Here is a 20591-nt window from a genome sequence, read left to right as displayed (position 1 = left end):
AATTTTATTGTATTAAATCCTTTTGTCTACTTTATGAAATAGTCCTAAACACTTTAAATGCTATTTAAATGTATATTCATTTCTTTTCAACTGAATACATGTGAATCTATGATATTTGAGGTGGGAGAAATTAAATACCTGATTCTATGCAATTATTTAGTATAGAGCTGTTTTAATTATACAAAGTGAGCTGATTTAATATTGCTATACCCAATACATCTAGTATATACTCTCACTTCCAACCCCGACCAGCAGGAAAGGAGCAACACCACACGTTCTTCTCAAAGCAGTTTATTCAGGAACCCTTTTGTCTGCAAGCAGGAACAATGCCTTCATCCAGCCCCCGAGGCCACTCCCTTATATCCTCCCTCAACTACCTCACCAGTCTGTGTAACCTCTGTTCATAGGTCCACGTCATATAATGTTATGGTGCACCTGCGCAGTTCTCACAATGGGGCATGGGCTTAAGTTCAGGTGCTATTCGTGAGACGTGGCAGCAGTCCCGGACTCCATCTTGGGATTGCCACTACGCCAGCTCCCCACAGTAAATCACGAATGCTTTAAAAAATATTCTAGATTTGGGACTGTAAATCTAAATAATTTGTGTTTTCTCCATGTTTCCTATATTCTCTTTCATTTTATTAATTCAAACCTTTCATTACCTAACATGGCCAGAGGTTATGACGATCTTGTTATTACTTTCCAAGAGTGACCCCTTCCTTTCATTCATTATATAGTTGTCTACATTTTACTGATTTCAGCCATGATGAGTTGGATATACATGTTATACACCTTCCGCAAGGCCAAAAAGCCATTCTGAAACAAGGTGAAAAGAGACTTTAGGTGTAGAAAATTGTGGGAGGGATCAGACATAAAGCGTGTCTTCTGGATACAAGAAGTATTGCCCTCATGTCACATAGCAGCTGTTGTTTCCTGCACAGCTTCAAACCAGTCAACAGGGAAGAATGCAGGGAAAAGGCCTGAAAACTGCTATACCTATCTGACATACTATGGACAGTTAGTATCTTCAGTTGGAGGATTGAAAATTATTTGTAAGGGTTTATCATAGAGTTATTAAACAGTACTTTAATGTAGAAGATATACACAGGAAGGATTCAAAGAAATAGAGTGATGTGGAAAAAATAAATGGAAAATTATCATCAACATTCATTGGTGGAAATTCTCAAAGAGTAAAATATATAAACTATATTACTCAGTATAATGTATGTAGAAAATGTTTTATTATATAGGGATATTTCATGAAGCGACCTTATGATTTCAGTTGGTTAAAAAGATCTGCCAATTCTGTGAGTTTAATGAGAGCATTATGTAATTTGATCTTAATGATTTTAAAGTGGCTATTTTCAAAAATAGTAAGCATTATTTCCATGTACATGTTCAAAAACGTGCTTCTATAAATAATATTAGAAAAACTAAAACACTATATATCAAGAAACTAAATTAAATTAGGCTACATATCTAAACAAAATATTCAAAAGTGAAGAAACTCAAGTGACTAAGAATCGAAAGTGAAATATTTATCATCCTTATACAATACAGAAATGCAAAACAAACTTATTCTGAGAATTTTTTCCTCCCTTTCAGAAATTTTAGTTTTATAACACATGAGTCAACTTATGTTTGCTGTGTTATGGAGAGAGGGGAACATTACTATTCTCCTGGTTGGAATGCAAACTTCTACAGCACCTTTTGAAATCAGTATGATGTTTCTTCAGGAATCCGGAAATGGATGCGCCTAAAGATATAACTCGAGGAAAATATATCCAAATTTTGATTCATCCTAGTATAGAGACCCTTGAATAATTAGAAATATTCAAGTTGTTCCTTTACAAATGAATGCATAAAGAAAATGTGGGTCTTTTACAGATTGAAAAAGGAAAGCATGTAATTTTCAGGACAATGAATGGATCTTGTGAAAGTCATCATAGATGAGATAATCCAGATCAAAAAAGAAAAATGGGAGACATTTTCACTTTAATCTGAATGTTAATTCTCCACACTATTTCGGTTTGATTAGTTTAGTGTAAATTCAAGGGATGCGGTCCAGACTGTCCTCACTTTGGGACGTACAAATGAACTTATGGATTGCAGAGGAACACTGTCAAGAACAGGAATGTCAAACGTGAAGAAAGAGGGAAGAGGATGACAATGGAGGGAATATAGAGATGTACAGTTAAGTTGGGAAACATTTGAGGCATGGAAAGGAATCCCAATGCAACAGAAATAAAACATATTTTTTTTTGCAGTGGTAACTAAAGATTTATAGCTATAAGGACAGGAGATAAAACATTGATTGGGTGTATCTATGTGATTTTCAATAGTAAGAAACTCACGAAAATTATGGATTTCAACTCTCAACAAACCTATAGTACAGAAAATGAAATATATAGTCCTTAAGGAGACAGATGTGAATATCTCTGTTGTAAACATAAATGTGTTATATTGTACACATTATATGTATAAAATAATATATTTATTTGTTTACATTTCAAATGTCATTTCCCAAACTGGTTTTTCTTTCTTAAATTCCCTAAGCTATTCCGATCCTCATTTTTCTAATATGGTGCTCCCCACTTCGACTTTTGCCCTCTAACATCCCCCTTCTCTTTGATATGACATCTCCACAGGACCAATTGCTTCCCTTCCCAGATATGGCAGTTGAGGCAGTTGTCTTCCCCATATGCTCTGGTATCTATGTAGCAGAAGTCTTGGACTGGCCAAAGCATATACTAGAAGGTGGAAAATTTCCTGAACCTCTGAAGGGTAAGCTTAATTGATACTGTTGTTCTTCATATTGGGTTCCAAATCCCTCCAGATCCTTAAGTCATTCCACTATCTCTTCCTTTGTGGCTGTCAGGTGCTGTCAAATGCTTAGGTGTTTCTGCATCTGTCACGGTCAGGTGATGGCAGAGCCCCACGGAGGACAGACGTATTAGGCTCTTATCTGCCAGCACATCTTGACCTCAGGAATAGTCTGAGGATTTGGAGTCTCTGGATGAAATTGTTCTTCTGGTCGGGTGGTCTCTGGATTGCCTTTCCTTCAGTCTCTGCTCCATTTTTGTATTTACATTTTTTAGATTGGAGATTTATAGGTAAAAAAAATGTGAGCTGTGTGGGCAGCACCACCCCTTCACTGGGGGGCATGTCTAGCTACAGGAGGAAGTCTCTAGTTGTTCTATCTATTTTCCTGCTCGGTATTTAAACTACCACCATCACAGTGAGTTTCTGGGATACACTTGCATCTCTGGCATCTGGGATTTTCCTGGGGATACCCAAGTTCACCACCCACCACTGACGCTTATTGTTATTTACTCCACGTTTCCTCTGAATTTCTCTCCTGTCTCTTTTAATTGGTGCAACTCCCACCACTTTATCCATCATTTTCCACATCTAGCTAGATTCTTCCACTCCACTGCATTCCATGATTATTTTGTTCTCCCTTCTAAGTGGGTTCCAAGTATCCGCCATTTGGCCTTCTCACATGTTACCCTTCATGTTATAAAAGATTTATATAGTGGGTATTCTGTTAGCAGGGCTAACATCTACTAGTCACTAAGTCCATCCCATGTTGTGTCCTTTTCGATTTCTGTTACTTCACTATTTTCATGTTCCATCATTTGTCTACAGAGTTCTTGGTGTCCTCATATTTAATACCTAAGTAATGTTCCATTGTTTACATATAGCACACTTTCTGTATTTATTCCTGAGTGGAGATGAGGTATATCATGGTTCTTTCCAGCATTCGACTGTTATAAGTAAGACTGCTGTGAATATCTTCAACCACATGTCCACGTTATGTGTGGATCAAGTTTGAGTATATGTGTTGAAGTGAGTGGTAAAGCTGGGTTTTCAAGTAAAGCTATTTGCAATTTTCTCTGGACCTCCACACTGATGATATCCAAAGTGGCTATCAGCTACTAATCCCGCAAGCAGTGGAGGAGTGTTCCACTTTCTCTACATCCTAGCCCACTCTGCTACTGCATTAGTTTTTTGTCTTAGCCAATCTGATTGTTTTAAGGAAGACTCTTATGTTCATTTTGATTTGCCTTTATGTGAACTAAGGATGTTAAACATTTCTCGATATGTTTTTCACCTATTGAGATACCTCAGTTGAGAATTCTTGGTTAGCTCTCTAATCCAGTTTAAAAGTTGGGTTCTTTGTTGTGTGGGAGTTTACCTTTCTGAGTTATTATATTTTTAATTTTGGCACTCTCTCAAATGTAGGGTTCGTAAAACTCTTTTCCAAATGTGTAGGTTGTTGTTTTCCTATTGGTAGTGTACTTGGCTTTAAAGAAAGTTTTCAGAATGATGGGATTTTGTAAATTGACTGGTGATCTTAGAGCCTTTGGTGTACTGTTCTGAAAATTTTCTCCTGTGCAAATGTGTTCTAGGCACTTTCTGACACTGCCCCTTCTATTGGCTTCTGCATATGTGATTGTGTGTGGATTTCCTTGATGTGATTTGACTTGAACTTTGAAGAAGGAGATAGAAATGTTCAATTGGCACACAGCTATATACAGAACAACAGTTAGGGTAACATCATATCTTAGAACGATTTGGTTTATGTATAACCTACTTAGTCATAAAGGAAATGCAAATCAAAACAACCCTGTGATTCTATCTCACATCAGTCAGAATGGCTAAGATCAAAGACTCAGGTGACAGCAGATGCTGGAAAGGATGTGGAGAAAGAGGAACACTCCTCCATTGTTGTTGGGATTGCAAATTGGTAAAACCTCCCTGAAAATCAGACCTGAGTTTCCTCAAAAATTGGTCATTGCACTTGCTGAAGACCCAACTATACCTCCCCTGGGCATATACCCAAAAGATGCTCCAACATACAACAAAGACAAATGTTAAACTATGTTCATAGCAGCCTTATTCATAATATCCAGAAACTGGAATTAACCCAGATGTGCTACACGAGAAGAATGGATACAGAAAATGGCCTATATTTACACAATGGACTAGTACTCATTTATCAAAAATAATGAGTTCATGAAATTCATAGGCAAATGATGCACCTAGAAAATATCATCCAGAGGGTGGTTACTCAATTACAGAAAAACAAAGTATGCACTCATTTTTAATTGGATATCAGTGCAAATGCTCAAGTTAACTATGATACAAGGCACAGACCACATGAAACTCAAGAAGGAGGACCAAAATGCTGATGATTCACTCCTTCCTTGAAAGAGTAAATAAAATATCCATAAGAGGGGTAGGGAGATATTGTTCTTTGGAGACTGAAGGAATGACCATTCAGAGTCTGCTGGACATGTGACACACACACACACACACACACACACACACACACACACACACACACACACACATATGCACCAAAACTATTTTGGATAAAATAAGGCTTTCAGAGTTTATCATTTGAAGTAGGTACACAATATTTACACAGGGAACTAGGAGAATTCAGCTGAAGGACTTTTTTGTTTTCTGGCTGTACTGAGAGCTGAAAACCAGTTGGTAAGAGTGCCTACACACTTGAAGGCAGAGATAAGACCATCTTTTCTGCTCCAAGTTACCTGTTGTTTGGACTCAAGGACACAATGAGAAGATCGAGTGTTAGAATAAGAAGTATAAAAGAGAGTGAAGAATCCCAACTTATAGGGCCAGTATATATCTTCAAAAAAATTTGAAGAAATCTTCTCCAACCTAAAGACAGAGATGCCGAAAAACATGCCAGAAGCCAAAAGAGCTCTAAGTAGATCTTACCAGAAAAGAAATTCCTCACATCGCATGATAGTCAAAACACTAAATGCACAAAATAAAGAAAGAAGTTTAAAGGCAATAAGGGAAAAAGGTCAAGTAACATATAAAGTCAGACCTATGAGAATTACACAATGTTTCTCACCAGATACTATGAAAGTCAGAAGATCCTGCAATGATATTCTCTAGACCATAAAAGAACACAAAAGCCATTCCAGTCTACTATTGCCAGGAAAATTCTCAATTAACACATATGGAATAACGAAGATATTCCATGACAGAACGAAATTTATACAGTATCTTTCTACAAATCCAGCCCTACGAAAGATAAAAGGTAGAAAACTCTAACACAAGGAGGGAGACTACACACTATAAAAAGCAACAAACTAATCTTGCTATGAAACCAAAAGAAAAGAGACACACAAACATGATTCTACCTCTAACAACAAAAATGACAGAAGCAACAATCACTATTCCTTAATATATTTTAACAACAATGGAGTGAATTCCCCAATAGAAAGACATAGACTAAATGAATGGATACATAAAGAGTACCCAGCATTTTGTTGCATGTAAAAAACACAACTTAGAGACAAAGACAGACACTACCTGAGAGTATTAGGCTAGAAAACAAATTTTGAAGCAAATGGTCTGATAGACGGAAGCTGGATTTGCCATTCTACTATGGAATATAATCGATTATCAACCAAAAGTTTTCCAAACAGGTGAGGAAGGAAATTTCATATTTATCAAAAGATTATCACAGCAATAGGAACTCTCACTCCTAAATATTTTTGCTCCAAATACATGGGCAACTGCATTCCTAAAGGATACCTTACTAAAGCTCAAAGCACCCAATGTTCCTCACATAATAAGAGTGGGAGATTTCAACACCACGTTCTCTTCAATGGACAGATCATGGAAATAGAAATTAATAAAGATCTAGACAAACTAACAGAAGTTGTGAACAAAATGGACATTACATATATTTATAGAATATTTCATCCTAAAATAAAATACTATGCCTTCTTCCCAGCATCTCATAGTATTTTTTCCAAAACTAATCATATAACAAGTCACAAAACAGGCCTCAACAGATCTAAGAAAACTGAAATATGTCCATTTATCCAATCAAACCGTGACAAACAAAGGCTGATCTTCAATATCCACAAAACATCAGCGAGCCCACACATACCTGTAAGTTGAACAGTGCTCCACTCAAAGATAACTTGTCAAGCAAGAAATAAAGAAAGATTAAAGACTTTTTAGAATTTAATAAAAGTGATGGCACAACATACTTATGCTGTACTCTACAATAAAAGAACCTCTGGGAGAATCACCATTCCTTACCTCAAGCAGTATTACAGGGCAATAGTGATTAAAAAAAAATCAATGACAAAAAAAAGTTGTATTTGTACAGATCTAGGAATGTTGATAAGTGGAATAGAATTGAAGACCCCAAAACAAACACACACATCAATGGTCACTTGATATTTGACAAAGAGGCCAAAACCATCCAATGAAAAAAAAATTAGGATTTTCAACAAGTGGAGGGCAGCATGTAGAAGTATGCAAATCGATTCATTTTTATTGGTCTAATCAAACCTTAAGTCTGAGTGGATCAAAAACCTCTACATCAAACCCAATAAACTGAAACTATAAGTAGAGAAGAATCTTGATCACATGGGCACTGGGAAAAATTTCCTGAACTAAACACCACTGGTTTGTACTGTAAGATCAAGAATCAGAAATGAGACTTAATAAAACTGCAAAGATTCTGTAAGTCAAAGGACACTGTTATTAGGAGAAAACAGCAAACAAATGATTGGGAAAAGATCTTTATCAATCCTACACCTGATACAGAGGTAATATCCAAAATATACAAATAACTCAAGAAGTTAGACACCAGAGAGCCAAATAATCCTATGAAAAATGGGGTGCAGAGCTAAACAGAGAATTCTCAACTAAGGAATAACAAATAGCTGAGAAGTGTGTCAAGAAATGTTCAACATCCTTAGTCATCAAGCAAATAAAAATAAAAATAGTCCCGAGGTTCCACCTCACGGCAGTCAGAATGGCTAAGATCAAAAACTCAGGTGACAACAGATGTTGGTGAGGTTATGGAGAAAGACGAACACTGCTCCATTATTGGAGGGATTGCAAACCTGTATGATAACTCTGGAAATCATTCTGAAGTTTCCTGAGAAAATTGGATAATGCCCTAACTGAGGACCCAGCTCTACCTGTACTCTGCATAGACCCAAAAGATGGTGCAACATTCAACAAAGACACATGCTCCACTATGCTCACAGCATTATTATTTATAATAGCCAGGAACTGGAAAGAATCAAGATGCTCTTCAACTGATGAATGGATACATAAAATGTGATACATCTGTACAATGTTCTACTACTCCACATTAAAATCAATGAATTCATGAAACTCATAAGAAAATGGATTGACCTAGAAAGCGTCACCCTTAGTGAGGTAACCCAATCACAGAAAAGGACACATAGTATGCACTCTCTGATAAGTGCATTTTAGCCCAAAAGTTCGAATTCGGCAAGATATAATACACAGACCACATGATGTTCAAGAAGAATGATCAAATTATGCAAGCTTCACCCCTTCTTAAACGGCGGAACAAAAAACATTCACGGGAGTTTATGTGGAGGCAAAGGTAGAAGTAGAGACTGAAGGAATTCATGCCCCACCTGTGGCTCATATACATATATACAGTCACCAAAAGTATATAAGATTATTGACGCTAAGAAGTGCATGCTGACTGGAACTGGATATAGATGTCCCTGAGAGACACAGCCAGAGCAGGTCAAATTCATAGTTGAATGCTAGCAGCAAAACATTAATCTGAAAATGGAACACCAGTTGCAGGAATTAGAGAAGCGGTTGAAAGACCTGAAGGGGCTTGCAACCTCATAGGACAACAATGCCCAACAACGAAAGGCCCCAGGGAGTAAAGCATCACCCAAAGTATATACATGGATTGACTCATGTCTGTAGATGTATATGTAGCACAAGATGGCCTTTTTGGGCAACAAGGGGAGGAAAAGCTCTTAATCCTTCCAAATGTGGACTCTTAATATAAGGAAGGTTAGAAAGATTAGACGGGTGGATGATGTGGATGGGAACACCATTATCGAAGAAGGAGTGAGAGCAGATAGATGACGTATGAACAGGAAACCAGGAAATGGTATATTTGAAACTTAAATTAAAAAATCATATAAATGAAAAGAGGATCCTCAGATTCCTTTGAATAGGTGGAGGAATATCTAATTTCCCTGTGTGCAGAAGAGGAATTTTTGCTGTCCCTCCAGGAAAAGGTGATAGATTTTTGATGTTTTAAAGTATAAGGGTGAAATAGGATCTCCCCTGGACTTTATGGAATGTGCATAACTTCTCTTCCTCTTATGTCTGGAGTACTATTGAGCAGAAGTTGAAGGTTGATTGATACCTTGGAAATTATAGAACATTCCAGCCACACACTACTTCAGCAACTCCAAACTGAAAATCACAGTAAAGAATACACACCTGAATATCCATGGTAGGCAGTCAACAGTCTTAGAATTCTTGTACGAGGCTCTAATGCAGTAGTCTTAGGTTCAGTATCTTATTCAAATATATGTCCATCTACACATTCCTCTGCATGTGAAAGGACACCTCTGTGTAAGGGAACACAATGAAGATAGTAGTCTGATTTGTGCTTGCTTTTAGACTCTTTTTTGAGAACTCAGTCCAGATTTCTCTGAGATCTCTTCGTCAGAACAGTGTTTCTCAGGACAATAAACTTAGAAATTTTAGAGAGGAAATGGATTTGGCATATGGCAATGTGTCGTAATTCCTTGGCATTCTGGAGTCCTCTTAATTGTATAAGTCTAAATCTTACTCAGTAAGATGGTGGAGGTAGGGAACTTACACAGAAGTAGGACTGTTGTGTCAGTCATCAAAAAGGTAATATACCAGACTTCATGGGAAAAAGTTGTTATTGCACCGTGGACATCACTGGGAATTCTGAGAAAATGTGCAAAGGAGATATTGTATACCGGTTTGCTAGAAGTTTAAAATCTCTGGCTACTTCTAAAATTATAAGAAAAAAACATTTTATTCTGGAGAAAATGTTAGTACCTCGTGGAGCAGAGGAAGATCCAGTATTGCTTGATCAGCTTCCTATTCTTTTTCAGTATTTAGAATGTCCATATATTTTCATGCCATTTGAAAGTCCAGGTAGCAATTCTTCCATCAGTCCTATAGGTTGCATTTCATTCCAGCAGTTGTCTTTGGGCTTTGAAGACTTTTGTCAGACAAGAAAAGATCAACACCCCTTTCTTCCATGGAGGAATGTCTCAGAATACATGTAGCAGAAATAAGTTTGTATGTAATCCTAAAGAGTTGGGATATAGCAGGCTCACAAAATCAAGAGAAGAAGTGCTAATGATGGCCACAAGAGAGTGCAGGCATGAGTACGCCTTGGGCAAAATAAGATATTTCAGGCCAATGTGGGCCTTTGGTGAAAGTGCTCTTGTCCACTATACAGAGAAAAAAGGTGAAATACTTGTGAGTAGATGTGGAGTGTTGATGCTCCCATAGGGAAAAGGAGAGACACTGAAGTTCTTCTATGAAACGGTGACATTACAGACCCCATGGACAGAAGATGTGAATTTGAGAACAACTGGAGCAAAAGGTATCATTCTGATGTCCCTCCTAGAGGAAGTTTTGAATGTGAGACACAGTTAAGTGTTAATTTTGTGACATCTTTCATCAAAAGTAGCATGGTTCAGAATCATTCTTTGTCAAATAGGTTAGCTGCTGAGGACCTTTTTGAGTGGAAGTGGAGTTTGAGACCTGGGTGCCAGAGATGACTTCAGGAATTGTAAGTCTTATAAGACAGATATCGGACACTCTTATATACAGAATGTACATTTGATATATACTGGACATAAATCGATGATCTAAAGTAATGACTTTTAAGAGTAGAATATTAAAGAAACGTAGAATCTGCTTAAAGTGACAAACCTATTTAAGGATAATGGAGTGTTCAAGCCTACCTTGAGCAGGCAAGCTAGGGCTATTTCACATATCGTATCTTCAGTTACACCATGGGAGGCCTGTCAGGGATCCAAGCATTAGTATTATTCAGCAGTCATGATTTTCAGTCTCTAAATCCTCTTGAAGCTAATCATCGACAATGGTTATAAGCATGAAGGATGGTATATAGGACAAATAATGAAAGTTTCACAATTTACTAACATAGATCATAATTAAGTGAAGTGCCTTTGGTCACATCTGTATTTTCTTAGTGGCCATAATTAGATGGACATGATCTAAAGCTCCCTATTAGAGGGTTACCTTTGATCTAAACATCCCTATTAGAAGGTTGAGTATGCTCTAAGGACTCTTTAATCTTGGTCCTCTTGGGCAAAAAAAAAAAATTCTGAGATCTCAATAGTAAACTATAGTCATTCTTATAACTGATCTTAGACAGAAGAGGATGGTGTAAGGTATTATTTGTCAAAGAATAAAAACCTGAAGGCTACCAATCAAAGTGAAGTGCTGATTTCCCTTCATCTAAAGGGGATGGTGTTGAGATGGCTTGGAAATAGGTGCAGTTTGTGTAACCTGTGTTCATAACTGCAACTTATGGGGTCATACTGAACTGTTTTGCTAAACAAGAAAGTGCCTGGCCATGTTTATCCAATTACCAAGATCCAGTCACCTAACTGTGAAGAATGAAAAATTCTAGCTCACCTTTGGTGGTGGGAAAACATATGGTATTGCATAATTTTCTTCCAATTATTCTTTCCAGCTTCCATTAGTCAGCATGCTCTTCTATCAGGGTGATTGTCTGAACTGTGATGCTCCATTGATACACACACACACACACACACACACAAACACACACACACACACACATATGTGTGTGTGTGTATGTGTATCTGTATGTGTACGTGTACGTATATGTATATGTATATGTATATATAAGATTTATACATGTATATATATCATATATGTATGTATATGTGATGTATATATGTATACCTATGATGTATATATATATAATGTATATATACATATATACATATATGTGATGTATATATGTATATATGATGTATATATTTATAAGTGTACATGTGTACACATCCATAAATGAGAGATGGAAAAATTGCATTTCTGACAACCTTCTGTAGTAAGGTTGCATATATTTTAATTTTAGCTATCTGTACTCTGCCCTCAGATCTACACCAAGAATCTTATGATGTCCCACTGGGAAATTGGAATTATGATTGCCTGGCAATCTTGGTCAAGTTTGGCAATTAAGAAAAATGAAGTTAAATCAGGTATAAGATGTCCTTGTAATTAAGTGATGCTCTTGGGGCATCCAGAGCTAGAGGCTACAACTGAAACTCCTCACAAATATAGATGGAATCAATGAGACTTGCCCATAGGAGCCAAACCTGAGATTTCTCTGTGAGCATCAATCCATACCAATACTCCCTTGGCCAGGAACAGGATGTCTATAGTTTTTGTGGATGAAGATCCCATTTTGTACTACATTGAACTGCATGTTATTGAATCTGATTCTGGCTTCTACAGAGGTATGCCATGAGACCATGGGGCCTCTTTCGTCAGAAGTGAAGTGAATTGAGCCCACTTTCAAATAATCAAAGTTTGGGGGTCTTTCCTTTATATGAGTACTTGAGAGGACATAAGGCAACCAGGGAATGTGTAGAGTAGGCTCAGTTGTAGGAGGGAGGTCTGACATTCTGTTCAATGACTTAGGTAATTGATGGAAAAAGGAAGATCTTGACGCCTTTAAGAAAGAGAAAACTTTGAGATCTGATTGTGCAAAGGTATGTGTTAGAAAACCCTTGGAGTTGGGGTTGGTAGTATGAAACATCCTGTGAAACATGAATGTCATTATTACCTGATTTGGTAAAGGATTTTCCCCAACAATGCCGTTCAATTTCTATACTTCTTTAGTTGGTAGGAATTTTACATCTTGTATTTAATATGGGGAAGTGCAGGTAACATCCCAGGCCTTTTTTAAACAGCCTGCATGACTGTCTCTGGATCTTTTGCTCATTCAGTTTGTCTTAATATGTCCATATATTGGCAGCAACAAAGGGTGCTCTTGATTTCTAGTGATTGGATTGATTCCATCAATCAATGATTCTATATATAGGAACTGGGACCTCAAACCCGAGTGGAAGAACATATTTCTCTATCCACCATGGTAAAAGGTAAAAGCCTTGAATTTCTATTATTTAGAGTATATCCATGTGAGGTAATTCAAATTCATGAGGGACTGCTTTAGAATACAAGGTATGGCATACTATTTTTTGGAAAAGCATGTCTCATGTCACCTTGTGAATAAAGGAATGTGTGAATTTCCTTTGGTCAAAGGAAGTGTACTCCATCAAGAGGTGAGAAAGATCCAAGGCCACACTGATGGGGAAGGAGTCACATCATCATTCAGGGTGGTTCTCAGGGCCTCGTCAAAGAGGAATGAGTCTAGGACGTATATCAGAACAGTAGAGTTCTGAGAAGAGATTCACAGAATGGGAAGTTCTGAGAAGATCTTCAGCAAAAGTGAAGTCCTGAATGTATTGGTTCAGAATGTGGAGGTCCCTAGTCATATTTTGAAGAAAAGAAGTATCCACTTCACCCATGGTCAGCAGGGGAAGGTTATCGGCTACACTGGGTCTTGGAGAAATGTTCTGCCTCTATCTCAGTAACTTCTAAGTATGTTCTCTATATGTATACCCTATATATCTTTTAGTCCAGGCAATGGTCACAACAACAGTATAAGTGGTTCAGGAAGCGGTGATGTTTCTTCATGGATGTGTTCAGCTACACACATATGTGAATAAAATATAGGAATGGTGTATATTTTGATGACCTACTTTAAGGCACATAGTATAAGAGTCAATTTAGCTTTGTGTCTTCTGAACTAGGATTTAGAAGCAGAGAAATATAAGACACCATTGTTTGCATATGTGTTGTATGAATACCTTGAATAAAGAGGTTAGTTTTAAGCAAACTTTCTTAATAGCTGTGTTCTGTGGCATAGGACGAAGGGCAGCTCTAGTGATTCTTTAGTTCCACAGGTACTCCAAAATTCCCATAGTACACAGGGAGGAGGTCTGAGACAATTGATGTGCACTGGGAATAATTTTTAGAGCCCTTTCAATAGAATTTGATTTCCCAAGCCCCCATTTGCAGAAGCTGAGGGTCTAAAATCTACTGGGTGGATTGAAGTACAAAATTGACCCACAATCCTACTGGAAAGACAGGGAATGTTAGATGATCATTCATGTAGGATGCGAGGTATAACACTCTCTAGGTCTGGCAGACCTTTAAGGAGAAAAGACAAAACCACTTGATGGGTATAGGAAAATAAAAGGCCCATGTAAGTCTTCAAGCAGGTTTTAAGCCTCTTTACCATAAAGGATCTAGGGCAATGCTGTACTTTGGCGAGTACTGACATGCTCTACAATATAAGAAGAAGGAGTAAGTTAACACTGGGTAAAGTGAACCCCATGTAAGAGAGGAAAACTCTAAAGCACTATTGAAAATGAAGAGAAATTTCTTCAGGCATAGTGTATATAGGTGCCATACACACTTCTGTCAACAGAAAAGGTCCCTGGTACCTTATGCCAGGATAAAGTTTCCAGCAGTAATCATAAGTTTCAAATTCTCATTCAGAGTTTTATATATTCATAATTTCTGTTAATGCAAGAGAAAAGACAGGAACATATTTCTTCTGCCAAAGGCTTTGGATAATTGTTTCTGGCTAGGTTAATCCTTCTGGTTCGTTCAGCTGTTAAGATCTAAGCAGAAATGTTGAAATTATTACATTTCTATTGATTTGCCTGATTGCAGTTTGCAAGGGTTATATACTCTGATTCCAAACTTCGACTCTGGGACTTCAAACCGGAGTAGAGTCGAGTCCCTGGATTATAGGAGTCACTTTTGAAAATATGTCTGATCAGTTAGGTATACAACTACTTTGTTGGAAATTCAAGGGCCCAATATTCAGAGAGAACATTTAGGAGGACTGGAAAGAGCGAAAAGGTCACAGAATCCTTCAGGCAAAGGTTTACCTTGGGTACTGGAAGAAGAGAGTCAAGTGCAACTGTTTTCACAGTCCAGAATAACCATGTGTCTGGGGACTATGAGGCGTGCTTGCCAGAAATTAGGGAATTTGCTCTTACATATTGGGTGGTAATCTCTAGATTTATCTTTTCCTCAAACTGTTAAGCAGCAGGATAATCATGGACAACAAAGATGAAACTGCTCCATTTTATGTTACAAACCTTAAAGGCAGAACGTAGTTTAGGGCTCAGATTTGCACTGACATGTCTGAGGACATCATGTCCATGTGGTCTGCCATTCCTTAAAACATTTATGTATGCCTGGCCACCCAGGTCAGAAGGAAACATTAAGACCTCTTAGAATAATAGAACTGAGATTCTCTGGATAGAGGTGGATTCTCGGAAGAAACCATTGTCAGGGGATATTAATTTAAAGTTTCCTTAAGAAAAAATAAACATCTGTATGAGAATTCATTTCATTTGCTTCTCTGTATGTTCTTTATCAGAATAATTTGTATTAAGCCACGTTCAACTTTAAGGGTATGTCTAGATTTTCTTATTCAAAGAAAGTGGAATATATTCATCTTACTTTGAAGAATATGCTTGTCAGGGGCTCTTCATTGCATCCCAATTGAACCTCCAGTTTACCTTGAACTGACAGAGACCAGGGAAAAATTAGGAAACATATCTGTGGCACAGTCCATAATATCAAGAAATAGTGTGGGTTTCCTCACCCTAAATTAATATCTAAACTTCCTTTGGACAAACTAGAATGATATGAAGTAACCTTTCTTTCAGGGATAACATATGACACCTCCTTAATCAAAGAAAGAATAGATGAGTACCCCCGAGTAAAGAATAGTTGCTGATGTCCCTGTGACAGGAAATTGTTTTGAGTATTCAAATTCCCCTAGTATTTGAGAAAAAATTAAATTGCTTACAATAGCTCAAGACGTCCTACATTGCTTCATCTTCTAATGGTACTTCACAGTCTAGCATATACACATCTTTAGCTGAATCTGCAAGAGTCTGAATATAGATTCCATGATTCAAGAAAAGTTGGGGGTGTCCTAAGCCTGATTGCCTCCTAAAAACTATATTCAACCAAAAAGAAATGAGCAAACTGATGACTTCACAACATACCATGTGACCTTACACAAGGAAGTAGCATGAGATTCCAGGATTTGCTCCCTCCTTTTGGATTTCAGTGAACCTTCAACAGAGGGATCAATGCTCCATGGTCTGAGGTAAAATATTCCATGGGCCCCAAGCAAAAGGGATGGTTCTGAGAGACCATTTGGTCAAATGAGTAACTCTAAGGCCTAATCATCCTGAGCAGAAAAAAAATACCAATGTTTTTGAAAGGAGAAAGGTCTTAAACCAGTTTGAAAGTAAGGGACTATTCCTGATTACCTTCTATAGAAGACTATGGTCCCAGCACTCCAGGGCTCCATATTTTCAGAGAACTCAAGAAAATTCTTATCTCCAAGGCCTCCACTACAGACTTGACAGCAATCTGAGATTTATTCTGAAATCTTGTGTCAAAGTCACTGGATCTAAACCCTATTTAAACTTACTATAAGCCGCACAGGTATGGGTGTGAGGGATATTGGCCTTTCTGGTGAGAATCTTAGATAAGTGGCCTTGGATCCAGGCTGGAATTTTTATTCATTGGCCAAGGGACCTCAATCCATTGTTCTTGGAGATTTTTTGGTGGTCAGAGTTGTATTGGCTATGCAATAAGGTTTGAGGAACAAGTTCTGGTCAGCCACAAAGTGAGAATCTTCTATGGATTCTTGTTCACAAGGATTCAGTTTCAGGTACACTACAGCAGAGGCTGAATGTTTGAGACACTCCTCAGTCACAAGGTCAATTCTAGATTTTGGTCCATCAGATGGCCATGTCTCTGACCCCTCCATTGCAGACAGAGGAAGAATAAAGTGTTTTTATTCCAGGGCAGTTGACTTCTAGTGTTTGTCGTTTTATAGGTATTTGAGTCCTTTGATGTTTAATGATATCGGACAAATGATTGGTTTTGTCTATTATTTTTCTTGTTAAATGTCGAATTATGTTTCTGTGGCTACCTACTTTATCTCTTTTTTGTGTTTTTTAAAAGTAGATTGTGTTCTTTCTTTTTCTGGGTGTAGTTTCCTGCCTTGTACTGGAATTTTCCATCTATCATCTTTTGTAGGACTGGATTTGTGGAAAGATATTGTGTAAATTTGCTCATGACATGGCATATCTTGGAATCTCCATCTATGGTAGTTGAGAGGTTTTACAGTAGCCTGGGCTGACATTTTTTTTCATTTAGGATCTGTGTGATATATGCCCAGGATTGCTAGCTTTCACAGTCTATTTTAAGAAGTGTGGAATACTGATTGGTCTCCCTTTTTATGTTACTCGAACTTTTTCCCTTACTGCGTTTAACATTTTTTTCTTTGTTTTGTGCACTTTATATTTTAACTATTATGTGATGGAAGAAATTTCTTTTCTGCTCCAATTTTTTTGGAATTCTTTTTGCTTTTTGTACGTGCAAGGTTGTCTCTTTCTTTAGGTTAGGGAAGATTTCTAGTATAATTTTGTAGAAGATATTTACTGACCCTTCAAAGTGGGAGTTTCATTCTCTTCTATACCTATTATCCTTAGGTTTTATCTTCTCATTTTGTCTATGATTTCCTGGATGTTTTGGGTTAGGAGTTTTTTGTTTTGTATTTTTGGACAATTGTGTAACTGTTTTCTATGGTATCTTCTGCCCCTGAGATTCTTCTATATTTTATATTCTGTTGGTTGATGCTTGCGTTTATGACTCCTAATATCTTTCCCAGGTTTTCTATATTCAGAGTGTTCATCTTTGTGTGGTTTGCTGTTGTTGTTGTTGTTGTTTTTGTTGTTGTTGTTGTTGTTTTCTGTTTCCATTTTTACTTCCTGATGGATTTTTCAATTCCTCCAGCAGCTTGGTTATGTTGTAATGTAATTCGTTAAGGGATTTTTGGGTTTCCTCTATGAGGTCTTCTATCTCTTTACATCTGTTGTCTTGTATTTCTTTGATGGAGTTATTTATGTCCTTCTTAAAATCCTTTAACCTCATCATGTTCAGTGATTTGAACTACAAACTTTTCTATCTCTTTTCTGGTGTGTCAGGGGTATACTGGGCTAGCTTTGGTGGGAGAACTGGTTTCTGATGATGTCTAGTAACATCAGTTTATGTTCCTTAGGGAATTATACTTGCCCCTCACCATCTGGAGTTAGCTGGTTTTGCTGTCTCTGAAAGTGGCTTGAATTCTCTCTTAGCCTGTGTGTCAACAGTAATGGGACCGTTGTTCTCTCTTGAATTATCTTGTGTGAAAAGAACTGTGGATAAATTTCAGCTATATGGAATAGATAGAAACAAAAGTATGCTGTAACAGACTGCACCTCTTTTCGTGGGTTCTGAGCACTCCAGGAAGTTACCTCTGAGAAGAAAAAGTCTTTCCTGTGCTCTTGAGTGTGTCAGCACTCCTGGAAGTCCATCTATTTCCTCATTGGATCTGGGGACAGAGAGCTGAAGTACAGGTTCAGCTCTGGGAACACAGCTCTGGGTCCTCTTGGTTTTTAAACTTTCACTGGAACAGCTCACAAAAGAAATTTGACTCCCTGATAAGTAAGTGCCTAGGAATCATCATCTCTCTGTCTCTTCAGAGATGGGACCACAAACATATGGCAGCTGGCATTTTCACATGGATGCTGTGAATTAAACTTAGGAATCTCATTCTTTCATGTCAAATATATTCCCAGGTGAGATAATTGTTCAGTGAACAAAGTATTGTTTTGAATATGACAGAGACTATCTGTGACAAATTAAAATGTTTAGGCAATGTCAACTAGGTCATTGAATTGAAGAACTCACATAATTACTACATGATGGTCTAATCAATGCACGGGATGCATATTCATTAAAATGAAGAATAGTATAAAGTTTATTTATGCAACTTACTGAATCATGTAATAAATAATAAGTCTCCACTAATGTACCATGTCCATAATAGTGTATAGATTAGGAATGAATAGAAAGTATTATGAACTTTCTTTTATAAAGATTGCATTATAGTACAAGAAAAAAGAAAAAAAATGAATGCATAAATCAGTGTGTTGGAGTTGATAGTATGCAAGTAGTTGAAGAATCTATTTTAGAAATAAGGTCATGGAGATTGTCATGAGGAAGTGACATTTAAGTTAAATTAGATGAAAAATAATTGATCTATATTTTGGGCAAAATTACAGTAAATATAAGGATGATAAGAGGACAAAGACCTTGACATATCCAAAAAAGTAAATATGAGAGTAGTTTGTATTGATTAAGAGATAGAAGAACGGTCCAAATAAAGCTGAATCTCAGGCAATGTCTCATATGGGAATATAGAAACAATGTTAGACATATAATTTTTATTTACTGAAAATGTCTTAGAAATCATTGAATAGTTTTAAATAAGTTTGTTTAACTCACAATGTATATAGTAACGGACTCTGGTTACTTATGAATTATGATATGATACAGAGAATGATTTTAAGGATGTTTTTGAAGTCTATCTGGAAGTAGTGTCAATGATAATGAAAAAGAGTCATATCAGAGAGCTATGATGGAAATTGTTGTGTTTGGTAGTAGAATGAGGGTGGGTTGAGTAGGAAGAAAAGAAACCCAATGACTTTTTTTTGAGAAAATGAAAAGATGTTGGTGTTATTTACTCTGATGTGGAATGTTTCATGATAAGTGGATTTAGGAGAATTATAAAGGAATTTATTTTAGACCCTTGAAGATGCTTGAAAGAACCTCTAACTCACTAGACATTCCTACTTACTGTTCATGGTTTGTTGATTTAAACCATTACTCAGACCATTATTAGCTGTTATATAAAAAAAAAAAACTTACATTACTATCTGTATTTTTTCAAGGTGTATCTGGGAGTACTTATTTAATTAAGAGCAAACCTATGATTATACTACATGCTTATTTAGTATATTCAGACAAATTATTTGCCCATTTACTTACTACAAACATTTTGTATTGCAATTAGAATTTAATCCAAGTTTATTGGTGCTGACACACTGTTTGATTAGAATATAATAGCTCATGAATGTGAATTTCACAGAAAGAAATCATTTGCTCAGATTTTGTAAACTTACAAACCCTAGAAGAGTAAAAACATGTAATAAATTCTATCTCTTCTACTTTTAATCTTTAGTATTTTAGTGTGTTATGATATACATGCAAAAATTCCTAACCCAGATGATTTTATCTATAATATCCAGTACTATTAAACATATCAATAGTATTTTACAAATATGAATAATCTATGCTTTCAGAAAATTTTCATCAAAGGAGCAAGAAATTCTTCATAACTTCAACACAACATGGCCTTTGGGAACAGAATAAAACACAAATAAGGAAAGGCGGAAAATGATTGACACATGCACTGTTCTTGGTTTGAAATTTAACAATCATGCTAGTTATAGGATACAGCTTTGAAATTCGAGTCAATGAGAGGATGAAAAATACTGAGGAAGAGTAGGTAAATTGAATTCTTGCTACATGAACAAAAACACTGGATCTGAAGGTAAGGTACATTTTATATAATGACCCTCGTCTTCTGACACTATTTGTTCAATGCTTTGGTATTTGTTCGTATATTATGTTCCAAAAACATATCAATGATTCTGGTTATTCTTAATTAATGAACATGCATTTCAGCTGATTTAATA

General features: G+C 36.7%; 2 long non-coding RNA genes across 3 annotated transcripts in view; one reads left to right on the top strand and one right to left on the bottom strand.

Moving 5' to 3' along the window:
* LOC134484416 (uncharacterized) overlaps positions 1-10797 on the bottom strand; it is a 19002-nt gene extending 8205 nt beyond the window's left edge. Inside the window, exons 1-3 of one of the 2 annotated variants that reach the window (XR_010061871.1) lie at positions 9889-10797; positions 9680-9774; positions 9295-9425 (exon numbers count right to left, since the gene is read on the bottom strand). This is a non-coding gene — a long non-coding RNA (uncharacterized LOC134484416). The remainder of the gene's footprint in view (positions 1-9294; positions 9426-9679; positions 9775-9888) is intronic. The other variant, XR_010061870.1, reaches the window with a different exon arrangement.
* On the top strand, positions 9956-20591 carry LOC134484417 (uncharacterized). The gene is made up of 3 exons (XR_010061872.1): positions 9956-10633; positions 12541-12611; positions 20196-20591. It is a non-coding gene; the product is annotated as an uncharacterized LOC134484417 (long non-coding RNA).

This window comes from Rattus norvegicus, chromosome Y, assembly GCF_036323735.1.
Source record: "Rattus norvegicus strain BN/NHsdMcwi chromosome Y, GRCr8, whole genome shotgun sequence".
In the NCBI taxonomy this organism is placed as follows: Eukaryota; Metazoa; Chordata; class Mammalia; order Rodentia; family Muridae; genus Rattus; species Rattus norvegicus.
The sequence above is the reverse complement of the archived record's forward strand: the minus strand, read 5'-3'. Positions and strand labels throughout refer to the sequence as shown.